Consider the following 17,504-nt stretch of genomic DNA (forward strand, 5'->3'; position numbering starts at 1 on the left):
TTTTGATTTTTTTGGGGGTGGCGTTAAGTGTTGAGGTGGAGCAACTGAAATAGAGGATTCCCTGGGTCTGTGACGCAGGCCTGGTGGCGAGCGTGGTGAAACTGAGAAGACACGGTCTGTCCTTTTGAGTTTTGAAGCGGAGTCTTTAACTGGCAATGTCATGTTAGTATATGTCAGTTATCCCTTGAGAGCTTTTGTGCCGAACCCACTAAGGTGTTTTAGATGCCAAGCTTATGGTCATGATGCAGCAGTGGTCATTATGGTCATAATAATAATATATGCCATTTAGCAGACACTTTTATCCAAAGCGACTTACAGTCATGTGTGCATACATTCTACGTATGGGTGGTCCCAGGAATCGAACCCACTACCCTGGCGTTACAAGCGCCATGCTCTACCAACTGAGCTACATGATGCAGCAGTGTATAGGATGGAGATTCCGAGATGTGAGAATTGTGCAGGAGGGCATGGGACAAACACATGTGTCGTATGGGGGGGGATATGTTGCTGGGGATCAGAAGTTCCCTGTGCAATAGAGACAGTTTGAGGTTGTCAGAGTTTAACAGAAGATGCCATATGCTGAGCAGAGGATGATAGGGGGTGAGTAGTAGTCCTAGGCCAATACATAGAGATACAAATTTGTGCTCCAGTAAGTTTGGCTTCTTAGCATTAATTTCCATGGTTATCACCTGTACCGCATAAATGGAATGCAAAGAATAGATGTTGTGTTGACAGCTGCAGAGAAGTAGCTGGTTCAAATCCAGGCAACATCACATCTGGCTGTGATTGGGAGTCCCATAGGGCAGTGCACAATTGGTCTAGCTTCGTCCGGGTTGGGCTGGGGTAGGCAGTCATTGTAAATAAGTATTTGATCTTAACTGACTTGCCTAGTTAAATAAAGGTTCAATTAAAAAAGTACTTGGGTGTACACGGTTTTACTGCAGAAGAGTAACAAGGTGTAATTGTTGCTACAATTTTAAATGATGATTCCTTTTAAATCTTTGTATCAACAAATGTAACGTGATCGACCACTCACTCCCGCACAGTAGGTGGTTGCATACACAAACAAATGTGCGATCGCTACAATACCGAAGAAGATGATTGTCGAATCAGCTGGAGAACTCGATGCGCGCTCCCCTCCTCCCAGTCAAACTTCGCCGCGCACCGGCGACCCGCCCGTCATCCATGTTGTCAATGTGATCAAGCTGTCAGCAACCGGTCCGGTTTATTAAACTACACATTACTCTCGGAATTACACAATTCTGCCATTACGAGAAGGCTACATAACGCCAGGGAGACCTTGTCGGGGATATTTAGATTTTTTTTTACTGCGGACAGAAAATAAGATAAAGTTGATGAGAGGTAAGGACCCCAAACCGCCTTTCCCAACGAGCCCATGTTATTTTTGTTGGGAAGATATTGCTTGCGAAAACATTGAGTTTTACTGCCCTTCCTTACAAGGAGCTGTTGCCCTTACTTAAATAAAATATTGATTGAATGTACTTAGCTACGTAATAGTTGTATTATCCATAACGAGGGATTTATTTTGATGCGCTTGAAACATGGGATTGTTTTAAAAACAAATCAACACTGATAAGTGTGCCTTCATCACAGGAACCTGTTTGAAGTTGTTCGAACTAAAAGATAGCTAAAATGACAAAGCAGACATTGCTATCCAGATAGCCAATAATTAGCCTGTTGTGTTTAAAACCGTATCTCATGCACAAAACTCAAACCAAACACGTTGAGCAGGTTGCAAATGTGTGTCTCTTGCTTGAGACAAGTGATCAGAGACTTCCACAGTAGCCAGCGAGGTGTCAGTTCTAGATTTGATAGCAGCAGTACAACATAGCACAATGCAAAGGGGTTCTGATACTATTGACACTGTTAGCCTACATTGTAAATAAACTAAACCGTCTTATCCTCCACTTGAACGGTTGTTTTGTGTCTGTCTGGTGTTGTCCTGTGGATCTACATACCCAGGGGCTTCGTGCCTGTTTACTTTTTGTTTTATGTCAGCAAACCTCGGTGATGTGTTTCTACACAGATGTAACATCCCATCCCCCAGACAGGCTGCTGTTGTTGATAGTGGAGTGGACATGGTATTAGATGTTATCTTCTATTAGGCCTGCATTCATTTGGGTAGCGCTGAATGACCCAGACTCACCTGTACATAGCAGGTGGTGAAGGTTGAACTCATGGTGGATTGTTTAACACTCAGACTGCAATGCACACAACTTGCTTTGTTTTCCATAACTTGAGGGCCATCGAATAGGGGTCAACAAGAGAGCTAGTGAGGATTGGTGATAAACAGAGCTGTGATGGGGACAGGGATAAACAGAGCTGTGATGGGGACAGGGATAAACAGAGCTGTGATGGGGACAGGGATAAACAGAGCTGTGATGGGGACAGGGATAAACAGAGCTGTGATGGGGACAGGGATAAACAGAGCTGTGATGGGGACAGGGATAAACAGAGCTGTGATGGGGACAGGGATAAACAGAGCTGTGATGGGGACAGGGATAAACAGAGCTGTGATGGGGACAGGGATAAACAGAGCTGATAGGGGACATGGATAAACAGAGCTGTGATGGGGACAGGGATAAACAGAGCTGTGATGGGGACAGGGATAAACAGAGCTGTGATGGGGACAGGGATAAACAGAGCTGTGATGGGGACAGGGATAAACAGAGCTGTGATGGGGACAGGGATAAACAGAGCTGTGATGGGGACATGGATAAACAGAGCTGTGATGGGGACAGGGATAAACAGAGCTGTGATGGGGACATGGATAAACAGAGCTGTGATGGGGACAGGGATAAACAGAGCTGTGATATGGGGACAGGGATAAACAGAGCTGTGATGGGGACTGTGATGGGGGATAAACAGAGCTGTGATGGGGACAGGGATAAACAGAGCTGTGATGTGGGGACAGGGATAAACAGAGCTGTGATGGGGACAGGGATAAACAGAGCTGTGACAGGGATAAACAGAGCTGTGACAGGGATAAACAGAGCTGTGATGGGGACAGGGATAAACAGAGCTGTGTTAGGGGACAGGGATAAACAGAGCTGTGATGGGGACAGGGATAAACAGAGCTGTGATGGGGACAGGGATAAACAGAGCTGTGATGGGGACAGGGATAAACAGAGTTGTGTTGATGGGGGGGATAAACAGAGCTGGATAAACAGATAAACAGAGCTGATGGGGACAGGGATAAACAGAGCTGTGATGGGGACAGGGATAAACAGAGCTGTGATGGGGACAGGGATAAACAGGGATAAACAGAGCTGTGATGGGGACAGGGATAAACAGAGCTGTGTTAGGGGACAGGGATAAACAGAGCTGTGACAGGGATAAACAGAGCTGTGATGGGGACAGGGATAAACAGAGCTGTGATGGGGACAGGGATAAACAGAGCTGTGTTAGGGGACAGGGATAAACAGAGCTGTGATGGGGACAGGGATAAACAGAGCTGACAGGGATAAACAGAGCTGGATAAACAGAGCTGTGATGGGGGGGACAGGGATAAACAGAGCTGTGATGGGGACAGGGATAAACAGATGGGGACAGGGATAAACAGATGGGGTTGTGATGGGGACAGGGATAAACAGAGCTGTGATGGGGACAGGGATAAACAGAGCTGTGATGGGGACAGGGATAAACAGAGCTGTGATGGGGACAGGGATAAACAGAGCTGTGATGGGGACAGGGATAAACAGAGCTGTGATGGGGACAGGGATAAACAGAGCTGTGACAGGGATAAACAGAGCTGTGATGGGGACAGGGATAAACAGAGCTGTGATGGGGACAGGGATAAACAGAGCTGTGATGGGATAAACAGAGCTGTGATGGGGACAGGGATAAACAGAGCTGTGATGGGGACATGGATAAACAGAGCTGTGATGGGGACAGGGATAAACAGAGCTGTGATGGGGGGGACATGGATAAACAGAGCTGATGGGGACAGGGATAAACAGAGCTGTGATGGGGGGATAAACAGATGGATAAACAGAGCTGTGACAGGGGACAGAGCTGTGATGGGGACATGGAAACAGAGCTGTGATGGGGACAGGGATAAACAGAGCTGTGATGGGGACAGTGGATAAACAGAGCTGGGGACAGGGATAAACAGAGCTGTGATGGGGACAGGGATAAACAGAGCTGTGATGGGGACATGGATAAACAGAGCTGTGATGGGGACAGGGATATGGGGACAGGGATAAACAGAGCTGTGATGGGGACATGGATAAACAGAGCTGTGATGGGGACATGGATAAACAGAGCTGTGATGGGGGGATAAACAGAGCTGTGATGGGGACAGGGATAAACAGAGCTGTGATGGGGACAGGGATAAACAGAGCTGTGATGGGGACAGGGATAAACAGAGCTGTGATGGGGACAGGGACATGGATAAACAGAGCTGTGATGGGGACAGGGATAAACAGAGCTGTGATGGGGACATGGATAAACAGATGGGGCAGGGATGATGGGGACAGGGATAAACAGAGCTGTGATGGGGACATGGATAAACAGAGCTGTGATGGGGACAGGGATAAACAGAGCTGTGATGGGGACATGGATAAACAGAGCTGTGATGGATAAACAGAGCTGTGATGGGGACAGGGATAAACAGAGCTGTGATGGGGACAGGGATGGGGACAGGGATAAACAGGGATAAACAGAGCTGTGATGGGGACATGGATAAACAGAGCTGTGATGGGGACAGGGATAAACAGAGCTGTGATGGGGACAGGGATAAACAGAGCTGTGATGGGGGGGACATGGATAAACAGAGCTGTGATGGGGACAGGGATAAACAGAGCTGTGATGGGGACAGGGATAAAAACAGAGCAGGGATGCTGATGGGGACAGGGATAAACAGAGCTGTGATGGGGACAGGGATAAACAGAGCTGTGATGGGGACAGGGATAAACAGAGCTGTGATGGGGACAGGGATAAACAGAGCTGATGGGGACATGGGGCTGTGATGGGGGGATAAACAGAGCTGTGATGGGGACAGGGATAAACAGAGCTGTGATGGGGGATAAACAGAGCTGTGATGGGGACAGGGATAAACAGAGCTGTGATGGGGACATGGATAAACAGAGTTGTGTTAGGGGGGGATAAACAGAGCTGGATGGGGACAGGGATAAACAGAGCTGGGGACAGGGATAAACAGATATGGGGACAGGGATAAACAGATGATCAGGGATAAACAATTGGATAAACAGAGCTGTGATGGGGACAGGGATAAACAAATGGGGACAGGGATAAACAGAGCTTTGGGGACAGGGATAAACAGAGCTGTGATAAACAGAGCTGTTGGGGACAGGGATAAACAGAGCTGTGTGGGGACATGGATAAACAGAGCTGTGATGGGGACAGGGATTTCTCTGGGGACAGGGATAAACAGAGCTGTTGGGGACAGGGATAAACAGAGCTGTTTGGGGACAGGGATAAACAGAGCTGTAGGATAAACGGATGGGGACAGGGATAAACAATGTGTCTGATGAATAAACAGAGCCAGGGATAAAAAGCTATCAGCTGTGGATAAACAGATGGGGACAGGGGATTGTTCCAGAGCTGTGACAGGTTGTGTTTTTAGGGAGTAATACTGGTTGTTGTAGAATACGTTTCGTATTCTTCCATGTTTTTTAATAGTGATGTTAACTATGAATATGTTAATGTTCTTAGCTTTATCCGTTTGAAAATAGACAGGTAAGAATATTCTGGGGAAGAGCTCATCTTCAATATGTTCCCATTGTTTTGTCTTTAGTGCATTGAACTAGAAGCCCTGGAATAGTGAGTTGATACACTTCCAAGTCTGGAAGGTTGAAACCATCCTCAGACTACGGGAGACGTAAAACCTTCCTTTTTATTCTGAGTTTTATTGGCCCATATAAAGACTTATGACCGAGTCTACTTTTGTTTAAAGGAACGTCTTCAGTGAGGTGATTGGTATTTACTGAAATTAAATACGGTACTGAACTCTACTCCTCTCTACCGTTCTGAACTCTACTCCTCTCTACTGTACTGAACTCTACTCCTCTCTACTGTACTGAACTCTACTCCTCTCTACTGTACTGAACTAATGAACTCTACTGTACTGAACTGAAGTACTGAACTCTACTCCTCTCTACTGTACTGAACTCTACTGTACTGTACTGAACTCTACTCCTCTCTACCGTTCTGAACTCTACTGTACTGAACTCTACTGTACTGTACTGAACTCTACTCCTCTCTACTGTACTGAACTCTACTCCTCTCTACTCTACTGTACTGAACTCTACTGTACTGAACTCTACTCCTCTACTGAACTCTACTGTACTGAACTCTACTCCTCTCTACTGTACTGAACTCTACTGTACTGAACTCTACTCCTCTCTACTGTACTGTACTCTACTGTACTGAACTCTACTGTACTGAACTCTACTCCTCTCTACTGTACTGTACTCTACTGTACTGAACTCTACTCCTCTCTACCGTTCTGAACTCTACTGTACTGAACTCTACTCCTCTCTACTGTACTGAACTCTACTGTACTGAACTCTACTCCTCTCTACTGTACTGAACTCTACTGTACTGAACTCTACTCCTCTCTACCGTTCTGAACTCTACTGTACTGTACTTTACTGAACTCTACTCCTCTCTACTGTTCTGTACTTTACTGGACTCTACTCCTCTCTACTGTTCTGTACTCTACTGTTCTGTACTTTACTGGACTCTACTCCTCTCTACTGTTCTGTACTCTACTGTTCTGTACTTTACTGAACTCTACTCCTCTCTACAGTTCTGTACTCTACTGTTCTGTACTCTACTGTACTGTACTTTACTGAACTCTACTCCTCTCTACTGTTCTGTACTCTACTGTTCTGTACTTTACTGAACTCTACTCCTCTCTACTGTTCTGTACTGTACTGTACTGTACTGTACTGAACTCTACTCCTCTCTACTGTTCTGTTCTGTACTGTACTGAACTCTACTCCTCTCTACTGTTCTGTACTGTACTGTACTGTACTTTACTGAACTCTACTCCTCTCTACTGTTCTGTACTGTACTGTACTGTACTGAACTCTACTCCTCTCTACTGTTCTGTTCTGTACTGTACTGTACTGTACTGAACTCTACTCCTCTCTACTGTTCTGTACTGTACTGTACTGTACTGTACTGTACTGTACTGTACTGTACTGAACTCTACTCCTCTCTACTGTTCTGTTCTGTACTGTACTGTACTGAACTCTACTCCTCTCTACTGTTCTGTACTGTACTGTACTGTACTTTACTGAACTCTACTCCTCTCTACTGTTCTGTACTTTACTGGACTCTACTCCTCTCTACTGTTCTGTACTCTACTGTTCTGTACTTTACTGAACTCTACTCCTCTCTACTGTTCTGTTCTGTACTGTACTGTACTGTACTGTACTGTACTGTACTGTACTGTACTGAACTCTACTCCTCTCTACTGTTCTGTACTCTACTGTACTGTACTGAACTCTACTGGACTCTACTCCTCTCTACTGTTCTGTACTGTACTGTACTGAACTCTACTCCTCTCTACTGTTCTGTTCTGTTCTGTACTGTACTGTACTGAACTCTACTCCTCTGTACTGTACTGTACTGTACTGTACTGTACTGTACTGTACTGTACTGTACTGTACTGTACTGTACTGTACTGTACTGTACTGTACTGAACTCTACTCTACTGTACTGTACTCTACTCCTCTCTACTGTTCTGTACTGTACTGTACTGAACTCTACTGTACTGTACTCTACTGTACTGTATTCTACTCCTCTCTACTGTTCTGTTCTGTGCTATACTGTACTGTACTGTACTGAACTCTACTATACTGAACTCTACTCCTCTCTACTCTACTGTACTCTACTCCTCTCTACTGTTCTGTTCTGTACTGTACTGTACTGAACTCTACTCCTCTCTACTCTACTGTACTCTACTCCTCTCTACTGTTCTGTTCTGTACTGTACTGTACTGAACTCTACTCCTCTCTACTCTACTGTACTCTACTCCTCTCTACTGTTCTGTTCTGTACTGTACTGTACTGTACTGAACTCTACTCCTCTCTACTCTACTGTACTCTACTCCTCTCTACTGTTCTGTACTGTACTGTTCTGTACTGTACTGTACTGTACTGAACTCTACTCCTCTCTACTGTTCTGTTCTGTTCTGTACTGTACTGTACTGAACTCTACTCCTCTCTACTCTACTGTACTCTACTCCTCTCTACTGTTCTGTACTGTACTGTTCTGTACTGTACTGTACTGTACTGAACTCTACTCCTCTCTACTCTACTGTACTCTACTCCTCTCTACTGTTCTGTTCTGTACTGTACTGTACTGAACTCTACTCCTCTCTACTCTACTGTACTCTACTCCTCTCTACTGTTCTGTACTGTACTGTTCTGTACTTTACTGAACTCAATAGTTCAATAACCGTTGTGTCCATTGTGTCATGTCGTAGCTGACACCCCATTCTTTCTGAAGACATCGATGAATCTTAATTTGGAGCAGATATTTTAGACTTTTTGGAAAACAAAAAAAAAACGAATCGATTTTACCGAAATTCTCGTACCAAACTTTGCATTTGCACAGTTCTTCCAGTTAACAAGGTTTTGTGAAATGTTCTGTGTAAATGTGTTAAAAATAGTCTTTGTGCATAGAGTTGTATGGTTCGTTAAACTTTGAAATCAATGGTTTATGTTTGGAATACATTTTAAGTGATAAATCTTGAGTCTCAACGCAAATTCCATTACCATGGAAATGCCCATAACCCAAACTATACCAACAGTAGCTCTGGTCTTGACTGTGATCAGGGGGAGATTGTAAGTAGTTCCACACCCGTTAATCCAGATTAAGCCTTCATCCAGATTAAGCCTTCATCCAGATTAAGCCTTCATCCAGATTAAGCCAATCCAGATTAAGCCAATCCAGCCTAGATCAGATCAAGTGACCTAAATATTCTCTAGATCAAGGTTAAATTCATCGTTAGAACCATTGCGCTAAAATGATTCATTTAGCCTTAAGATGTTTTTGGGAAACTGTTCACTGATCGCCATCTTGTCTGTGATTGGCTGTGGAGAACTTCATCCTTGGTAGGTCCAGGCAGATATAGAGATATTTACAATGTCTGGAGCGGTCTTCAGTATGTCAATATGCTATAGATGGGTTGCAGTGATGGTCGGTGCTGTTTTTAAGATCAGGGAGGATGATTTATTTTTGTTGAAATAGCATGGCCTTATTTCTATTACAGCATATCGGTGCATCATTACCAGAGACAGAGAGAGACGCAGAGACTGTTGACGTCATGTAAACTATATTTCCTTTTCAATGTTTATTGAAAAATAAATACATTTGCACAATGAGCACATGTTGATTCTCAAATACATTGATATAGTTGTTGGTGAGCTAGCTAGTGAATTTGAGCCATATTAGCATAGACATGGTATCAGTCAGAACACCTCAAGACAAGGTATCAAGAACCAGATTAAACTAGCTCAAACGAGCCACTTACGATTCCCCACAGTTTCTTGTCAATATTGCTAGCTATCTGGCCGTCCAGAATCACAACAAACAAACAGACTTCTGCCCCATTGAAACTCCTGCATCGTTTTCCTGACGTTGTCAGCTAATCTGTCTGTAGGCCCAATGATCATCTGTCCAGGCCTGTGTAGAGGGAGTTTCTAGATGGAACTCACCCAAAGGCTTCAGGGTGAAACAATGGAGGGCGAGGCGTGCCCCGAAAGAAAGAAAGGTAAACATCATTAATCTGTGTTCATGTTGCAGTGATTGAAATATCTCTATAGTTCACCATTTAAAGTCCTGATGTCACCATGGTGAGATGGGCTTTAGGCCACGTCACGGCTAGGCGTATCCCTCAATCCACCCTACATGCTCTCATTCTCTCAGCTCTTTTTTTCTCCTTTTCTCTATATTTCTCTCTCAGAGCTGCCAGTCTGCATTCCTGAGCTGTGACAGGATGACTCAGGTGTGTGTTGAGTCAGCGCTCATCGCCCCGAACGGAATTGCCTCAATAGATCAGTGAGAGGTATGGACCGTGACTGTGTTGTTCCTACCCTCTCTCCTGTCTGTTCGGTCTCTGTATCTCAGCCCTGATATGGGTTCTGTTATTCCCTGTTTGGTAGAGTAGAACTCCCACAGAGAATGATGACAGGGTTAACTGGTGTTCTGATGATGTCATCTCTACAGGCCCAGAGTTGTCACTCTGTTCTCTCTGTAGCGGTATTCTCTCCTTTTCAACACTAGATGTGGTCAGTGCAGAATCCATATACTTTCTTTTGAGCACTAGATGGCGTTAGCTCGAGTTAGGTGGTGTTAGCTCGCGTTAGGTGGCGTTAGCTCACGCTAGGTGGCATTCCCTGCACCAAAACTACTTCATCCTAAATCGCAGTATGGATTCGCAATACATATAGAGTCGTGAGAATCGCAATACATATTGTATCGGCACCTAAGTATCCTGATAGTATCGTGAGGTCCCTGGCAATTCCCAGCCCTTCTCTCCTCCGCTCCTCTAAATGGATTGTAAACATGGAGTTGCCTGTGTTCTCTGTCCTGTCAGACCCCATTCTCTCCTGTTGTGCTGCTCAGTGTTATGTGTCAGCAGGCTCCACAAAGACCTAGGGGATCCCTGGCTGTTAGTAATGTTTTCCTAGACTCTTTTGCATCCTGGATTAGGCCTTTCTCCTTTCCAGACAGGCACCTACATGGACACCTTTCTCACCGATACAGATAGGTTTGTACAGAAACAGCCCCTAGCCTCTACCCCTTAGATCCTAGGGAGAAGGACAGAAAGACCGATCGGGTCTGAGAGGGAGAGTGACCCACCCCTCCTTCCCTCCACCCCTCCCTCTGTCTCTTCCTCCTCTGCCATTTACCACATTAGTTTACCTCTAGTACACCTGTCCAAACCTTCCCATCTGTAAGGTTCTATGGTCAGGCGCTAAGGGTTTATTTGGGACAGGACAGATAAATTCTAAAGCCTCAACCTCCAGCATCCTGTAGGGCAGGGCTATTCAACTGGTGGCCCACAGGCCATATCTGTCCCATTTGATCAATTTAGAAATGTCCCTTTGGTCAATTCTGAACATTTTTTTTTTCTCCAAAATTTTAAGAATGGAATTATAGAAATATTAGGACATGCAGTGTCAGAGTCCAGAATAAATACTGAACAAAAATATAAACGCAACATGCAAAATGTAATCGGTTTTACTGAGTCACCGTTCATATAAGGAATTCAGTCAAATGAAATATATTCATTAGGCCCTAATCTATGGATTTCACATGACTGGGAATACAGATATGCATCTGTTGGTCACCTGCCCTGTTAAAATGTAGTGGTGTGGATCAGGTATTTTTGTGCATTCAAATTGCCATCGATAAAATGCAATTGTGTTGTTTGTCAGTAGCTTATGCCTGCCCATACCATGACCCCACTGCCACCATGGGGCAGTCTGTTCACAACGTTGACATCAGCAAACCTCTCACCCACACGTCATACACGTGGTCTTTGGTCGTGAGGCCGGTAGGACATAATACAAATTCTCTAAAACAACATTTGAGGCGGCTTATGGTAGAGAAATTAACATTACATTTGCTGGCAACTGCTCTGGTGAACATTCCTGCAGTCAACATGCCAATTTCTCACTCCCTCAAAACTTGAGACATCTGTGGCACTGTGTTGTGTGACATCTGCACATTTTAGAGTGGCCTTTTATATAATATAATAATAATATATGCCATTTAGCAGACGCTTTTATCCAAAGCGACTTACAGTCATGTGTGCATACATTCTACGTTGTCCCCAGAACAAGGTGCACCCGTGTAATGATCATGCTGTTTTTATCAGCTTCTTCATATGCCACACCTGTCAGGTGGATGGATTATTTTGGCAAATGAGAAATGCTCACTAACAGGGATGTATAAAATGTGTGCACAAAATTTGAGAGAAAGAAACCTTTTTTTTTGTGAATATGGAACATTTCTGGGATCTTTTATTTCAGTTCATGAAAACATGGGACCAACACTTTACATGTTGCATTTTATATTTTTGTTCAGTGTAAATACACTGTAAATGTATATGATGGTGTGTATGGACAGTGTATGAATAGAAAAGGTGTGTACAGCAGTAGTTATATAGCCTTGACTAGAATATAGTATTTACATATAAAGTGGGTAAAACAGTATGTAAACATTGTTAAAGCGACCAGTGTTCAATGACTCTATGTACATTGGGCAGCAGTCTGTAAGGTGCAGGGTAGAGTGCCAGGTGGTAGCCGGCTAGTAACAGTGACTAATGTTCAGGGCAGGGTAGTGGGCGGATGCCGGCTGATGATAACTATTTAACAGTCTGATGGCCTGGAGATAGAAGCTGTGCTTCAGTCTCTAGGTCTCAGCTTTGATGCACCTGTACTGTCTCCACCTTCTAGATGGTAGTGGGGTGAACAGGTTGTGGCTCGGGTGACCTCGTGTCCTTGATGATCTTCTTGGCCTTCCTGTGACACCAGGTGGGCAGGCAGTGTTCCCCTGGTGACTCACCACCCTCTGTAGAGCCCGGACGGCGATACAGGTCGACAGGATGCTCTCAATGGTGCATCTGTAGTAGTTCCTGAGGGTCTTAGGGGCCAAGCTAAACTTCTTCAGCCTCCTTGTGTTGAAGAGGCGCGATGTTGCACCTTCTTCACCACACTGTCTGTGTGTGTGGACCATTTTCAGGTTGTCAGTGATGTGCACTGTGAAGAGGCAGCCTTCGTCTGGCCTCATTACCATTTTAAAATGGAAGTTAATATTATCTTTAAATGATTCAATATATATACATGTGTGGTTTGGATAAAGTGCAAAGTTCCATGCATGGCTATCTACCAGTTCAGGTGTTTCTGACCTTTCCATGCATGGCTATCTACCAGTTTATGTGTTCCTGACCTTCCCATGCATGGCTATCTACCAGTTTATGTGTTCCTGACCTTCCCATGCATGGCTATCTACCAGTTTATGTGTTCCTGACCTTCCCATGTATGGCTATCTACCAGTTCAGGTGTTTCTGACCTTTCCATGCATGGCTATCTACCAGTTTATGTGTTCCTTTGTTGTTTGCTACCGAGTTGGTTGTTCAGGTTTAAACCAGGTGTGGTGTGTTAGATAATTAGCATGTAGTTCAGCCATGCGTTTATTCTCCCTCAGTAGTAGTTCTAATCATCTTCTATTTGATGTAGCTCTGTCTTTTAAACTAAGTTGTACATGACGAAATATGGTGATTTTAAACAAATGAAATCAATTAACGAATCATGTTTTCCATAGTGTTACCTGGTCTAATTAACAAAGTAAAGTTATTCTAATTAAATGCTGCTTCTCATTGGTTAATAAGTGTGGGTGGGGTTTAGGATCAAAAGGGATACATGTTTTCCTTTTCTTTCAGCTGAGATTTGAACACCATTTTACATTGTGCTCCACAGACAGTTGATTTAGGCTGTTCTGGTAGACAATATTTAGTCCCAGTAAGGGGAGTTGGGCTCTGTTTAGATCTGGAAAAGGGGTAATCCCCTAGTTATGCTGTTTACATTTACATTTACATTTAAGTCATTTAGCAGACGCTCTTATCCAGAGCGACTTACAAATTGGTGCATTCACCTTATGACATCCAGTGGAACAGCCACTTTACAATAGTGCATCTAAATATTTTAAGGGGGGGGAGGGGAGGGTGAGAAGGATTACTTTATCCTATCCTAGGTATTCCTTAAAGAGGTGGGGTTTCAGGTGTCTCCGGAAGGTGGTGATTGACTCCGCTGTCCTGGCGTCGTGAGGGAGTTTGTTCCACCATTGGGGAGCCAGAGCAGCGAACAGTTTTGACTGGGCTGAGCGGGAACTGTACTTCCTCAGTGGTAGGGAGGCGAGCAGGCCAGAGGTGGATGAACGCAGTGCCCTTATTTGGGTGTAGGGCCTGATCAGAGCCTGGAGGTACTGAGGTGCCGTTCCCCTCACAGCTCCGTAGGCAAGCACCATGGTCTTGTAGCGGATGCGAGCTTCAACTGGAAGCCAGTGGAGAGAGCGGAGGAGCGGGGTGACGTGAGAGAACTTGGGAAGGTTGAACACTAGACGGGCTGCGGCGTTCTGGATGACTTGTAGGGGTTTAATGGCACAGGCAGGGAGCCCAGTCAACAGCGAGTTGCAGTAATCCAGACGGGAGATGACAAGTGCCTGGATTAGGACCTGCGCCGCTTCCTGTGTGAGGCAGGGTCGTACTCTGCGGATGTTGTAGAGCATGAACCTACAGGAACGGGCCACCGCCTTGATGTTAGTTGAGAACGACAGGGTGTTGTCCAGGATCACGCCAAGGTTCTTAGCGCTCTGGGAGGAGGACACAATGGAGTCATGGCGAGATCATGGAACGGGCACTCCTTCCCCGGGAGGAAGAGCAGCTCCGTCTTGCCGAAGTTCAGCTTGAGGTGGTGATCCGTCATCCACACTGATATGTCTGCCAGACATGCAGAGATGCGATTCGCCACCTGGTCATCAGAAGTTTACCATTTAGGCCCAGACTTAGATGCAGTAGGAACCCTTTTGAGACGCTGAGTTTTAGACTCGACATTTATCATTTTTTGTGAGTTTTCATGTCCTGAATGTTGCTGCTATGGACTGTTTGAGACAAGCCTTGTATCCTGAAACCCTATATCTGTAATAAATTCAGGTATTATTTTTGTACAATTGTGGGTCCACTTCATTCCGACCTATCACCTCCCTTGGCTTCTCTGGGTGCGCTATTTTGCATGCACGCTGAGGAACTTGAAGCTTTTCACCCTCTCCACTCATGTGGTCGGGGACGTGCTTTCTCCTGAAGTCCTTGATCAGCTCCTTCATTTGGTTGACATTAAGGGAGTGGTTATTTTCCTGGCACCACTCCACCAGGGCCCTCACCACCTCCCTCCCTGTAGTCTCGTCATTGTTGGTAATCAGGCCTACCGCTGTTACCTGCAAACTTGATGATTGAGTTGGACATGCACATGGTCACGTAGTCATGGGTGAACAGGGAGTGCAGAAGGGGGCTGAGCACGCACCCTTGTGGGGTCCCCTTGTTGATGATCAGTGTGGTGGAGTTTTTGTTGCCTACCTGTACCACCTGGAGTCGGCCCTTCAGGAAGTCCATATGACTCTGTTGCACAGGGCGGGGTTCAGACCCAAGGGCCCCGAGCTTAGTGATGAAATTGGAAGGCACTATGGTGTTGAGGGATGAGATGTAGTCGATGAACAGCATTCTTACATAGGTATTCTTCTTGTCCAGATGGGAAAGGCAGTGCGATTGCTACATCCATGGATCTGTTGGGGCGGTATGTAAATGGTTGTGGGTCTAGGGCAGGGGTGTCGAACTCATTCCATGGTGGGCCAAGTGTCTGTATGTTTTAGTTTTTTTAAATGTTTTTTTTTAAAATGACCTAAAAAAAACAGGTGAGGGGAGTTCCTTACTAATTAGTGACTTTAATTCTATCAAGTACAAGGGTGGAGCAAAAATCTGCAGACATTCGGTCCTCCATGGAATGAGTTTGACACGTGGTCTAAGGTGTTGGGTAAGATGGAGGTGCTATGATCCTTGACTAGTCTCTCAAAGCACTTCATGATGACAGGACTGAGTGCTACGATAGACATTTAGGGAAGGTACTTTCACTTTCTTGGGTACAGGAACAATGGTGGACATTTTGAAGCAAGAGGGGATGACAGACTGGGATAGGGAGAGATTGAATATGTCTGTAAACACTCCAGCCTGCTGGTCTGCACAACTCTGAGGATGCAGCTTGTTATGCCGTCTGGGCCGGCAGCCTTGCGAGGGTTAACATGCTTAAATGTCTTACTCGTGTCGGCCACGGCGAACGTGAGCGGACATTCCTCCTGAGCAGACAGTCCTCGTAGGCAGACAGTCCTCGTAGGCAGACAGTCCTCGTAGGCAGACAGTCCTCGTGGGCAGACAGTCCCCATGTTTCCCTTATCCGAGAGCAAGGCGTTGGTGTGGTTTTCGCCTTTACAGTCTGTGATTTTCTGGAGTCCCTGCCACATACAGTGCCTAAGTATTCAACCCCTTTGTTATGGTTTGTTATGGTTTGTTATGGTTTGTTATGTGGTTCGTTATGGTTCGTTATGGTTCGTTTGGTTTGTTATGGTTTGTTATGGTTTGTTATGGTTTGTTATGGTTTGTTATGGTTTGTTATGGTTTGTTATGGTTCGTTATGGTTTGTTATGGTTCGTTATGGTTCGTTATGGTTTGTTATGGTTCGTTATGGTTCGTTATGGTTCGTTATGGTTTGTTATGGTTTGTTATGGTTTATGGTTCGTTATGGTTCGTTATGGTTTGTTATGGTTTGTTATGGTTCGTTATGGTTTGTTTGGTTTGTTATGGTTCGTTATGGTAAGCCTAAATCCTTAACAAAAAGTCACATAATAAGTTTCATGGACTCACTCTGTGTGCAATGACAGTATTTAACATGGTTTTTGAATGACTACCTCGTCTGTACCCAACACATACAATTATCTGTAAGATCCCTCAGTCGAGCAGTGAATTTCAAACACAGATTCAACCACAGGGAGGTTTTCCAATGCCTTGCACAGAAGGGCACCTATTGGTATTTACATTTACATTTAAGTCATTTAGCAGACGCTCTTATCCAGAGCGACTTACAAATTGGTAGATGGGTAAAAAAAACTGGAGGAGCCATTGAATCTTGAATTGAGAATAGTGAAGTTATTAATTACACTTTGGATGGTGTATCAATACACCCAGCCGCTACAAAGATACATTGTCCTTCCTAACTCAGTTGCCGGAGAGGAAACCACTTAGGGATTTCACCATGAGGCCAATGGTGACATTAAAACAGAGTTTAATGGCTGTGATAGGAACAAACTGATGGATGAACAACATTGTAGTTCTTCCACAATGCTAACCCAATTGACACAGTGAAGGGAAGGAAACCTGTACAGAATATAAAACAATCCAAAACACGCATCTTGTTTGCAACAACTAACTAAAGTAAAACTGAAAAAAATGTGGCAAAGAAATTAACTCAATGTCCTGAATAGAAAGTGTTAAGTTTGGAACAAATCTAACATAACACATTACCGAATACCACTCCTCATATTTTCAAGCACTGTGGTGGCTGCATCAGGTTGTGGGTATGCTTGTCATCGGCAAGGACTTGGGAGTCTTTTAGGATAAAAATAAACAGAATGGAGCTAGACACATGCAAAACCTTGTTCAGTGTGCTTTCCACCAGACACTGGGAGATTAAATCACCTTTCAGCTGGAAAATAACCTGAAACACAAGGCCAAATATACACTGGAGTATCTTACCAAGATGACATTGAATGTTCCTGAGTGGCCTAGTTACAGATTTGACTATGGAAAGACTTGAAAATGGCTGTCTAGCAATGATCAACCACCAACTTGACAGAGCTCGAAGAATTTTTTAAATAATGATGTGCAAATATTGTAC

The 17,504-nt window shown here is 44.6% G+C and overlaps 1 protein-coding gene across 1 annotated transcript in view; it reads left to right on the plus strand.

Annotated features, from left to right (window-relative positions):
• Window positions 1-1,132: 1,132 nt before the first annotated feature.
• itsn2b (intersectin 2b) overlaps window positions 1,133-17,504 on the plus strand; it is a 95,250-nt gene continuing 78,878 nt past the window's right edge. Inside the window, exons 1-2 of the mRNA XM_046367441.1 lie at window positions 1,133-1,362; window positions 9,962-10,063. The gene's annotated coding sequence lies outside the window, so the exon portion shown is untranslated. The remainder of the gene's footprint in view (window positions 1,363-9,961; window positions 10,064-17,504) is intronic.

This window comes from Oncorhynchus gorbuscha, linkage group LG10 (assembly GCF_021184085.1).
Source record: "Oncorhynchus gorbuscha isolate QuinsamMale2020 ecotype Even-year linkage group LG10, OgorEven_v1.0, whole genome shotgun sequence".
NCBI lineage: Eukaryota > Metazoa > Chordata > Actinopteri > Salmoniformes > Salmonidae > Oncorhynchus > Oncorhynchus gorbuscha.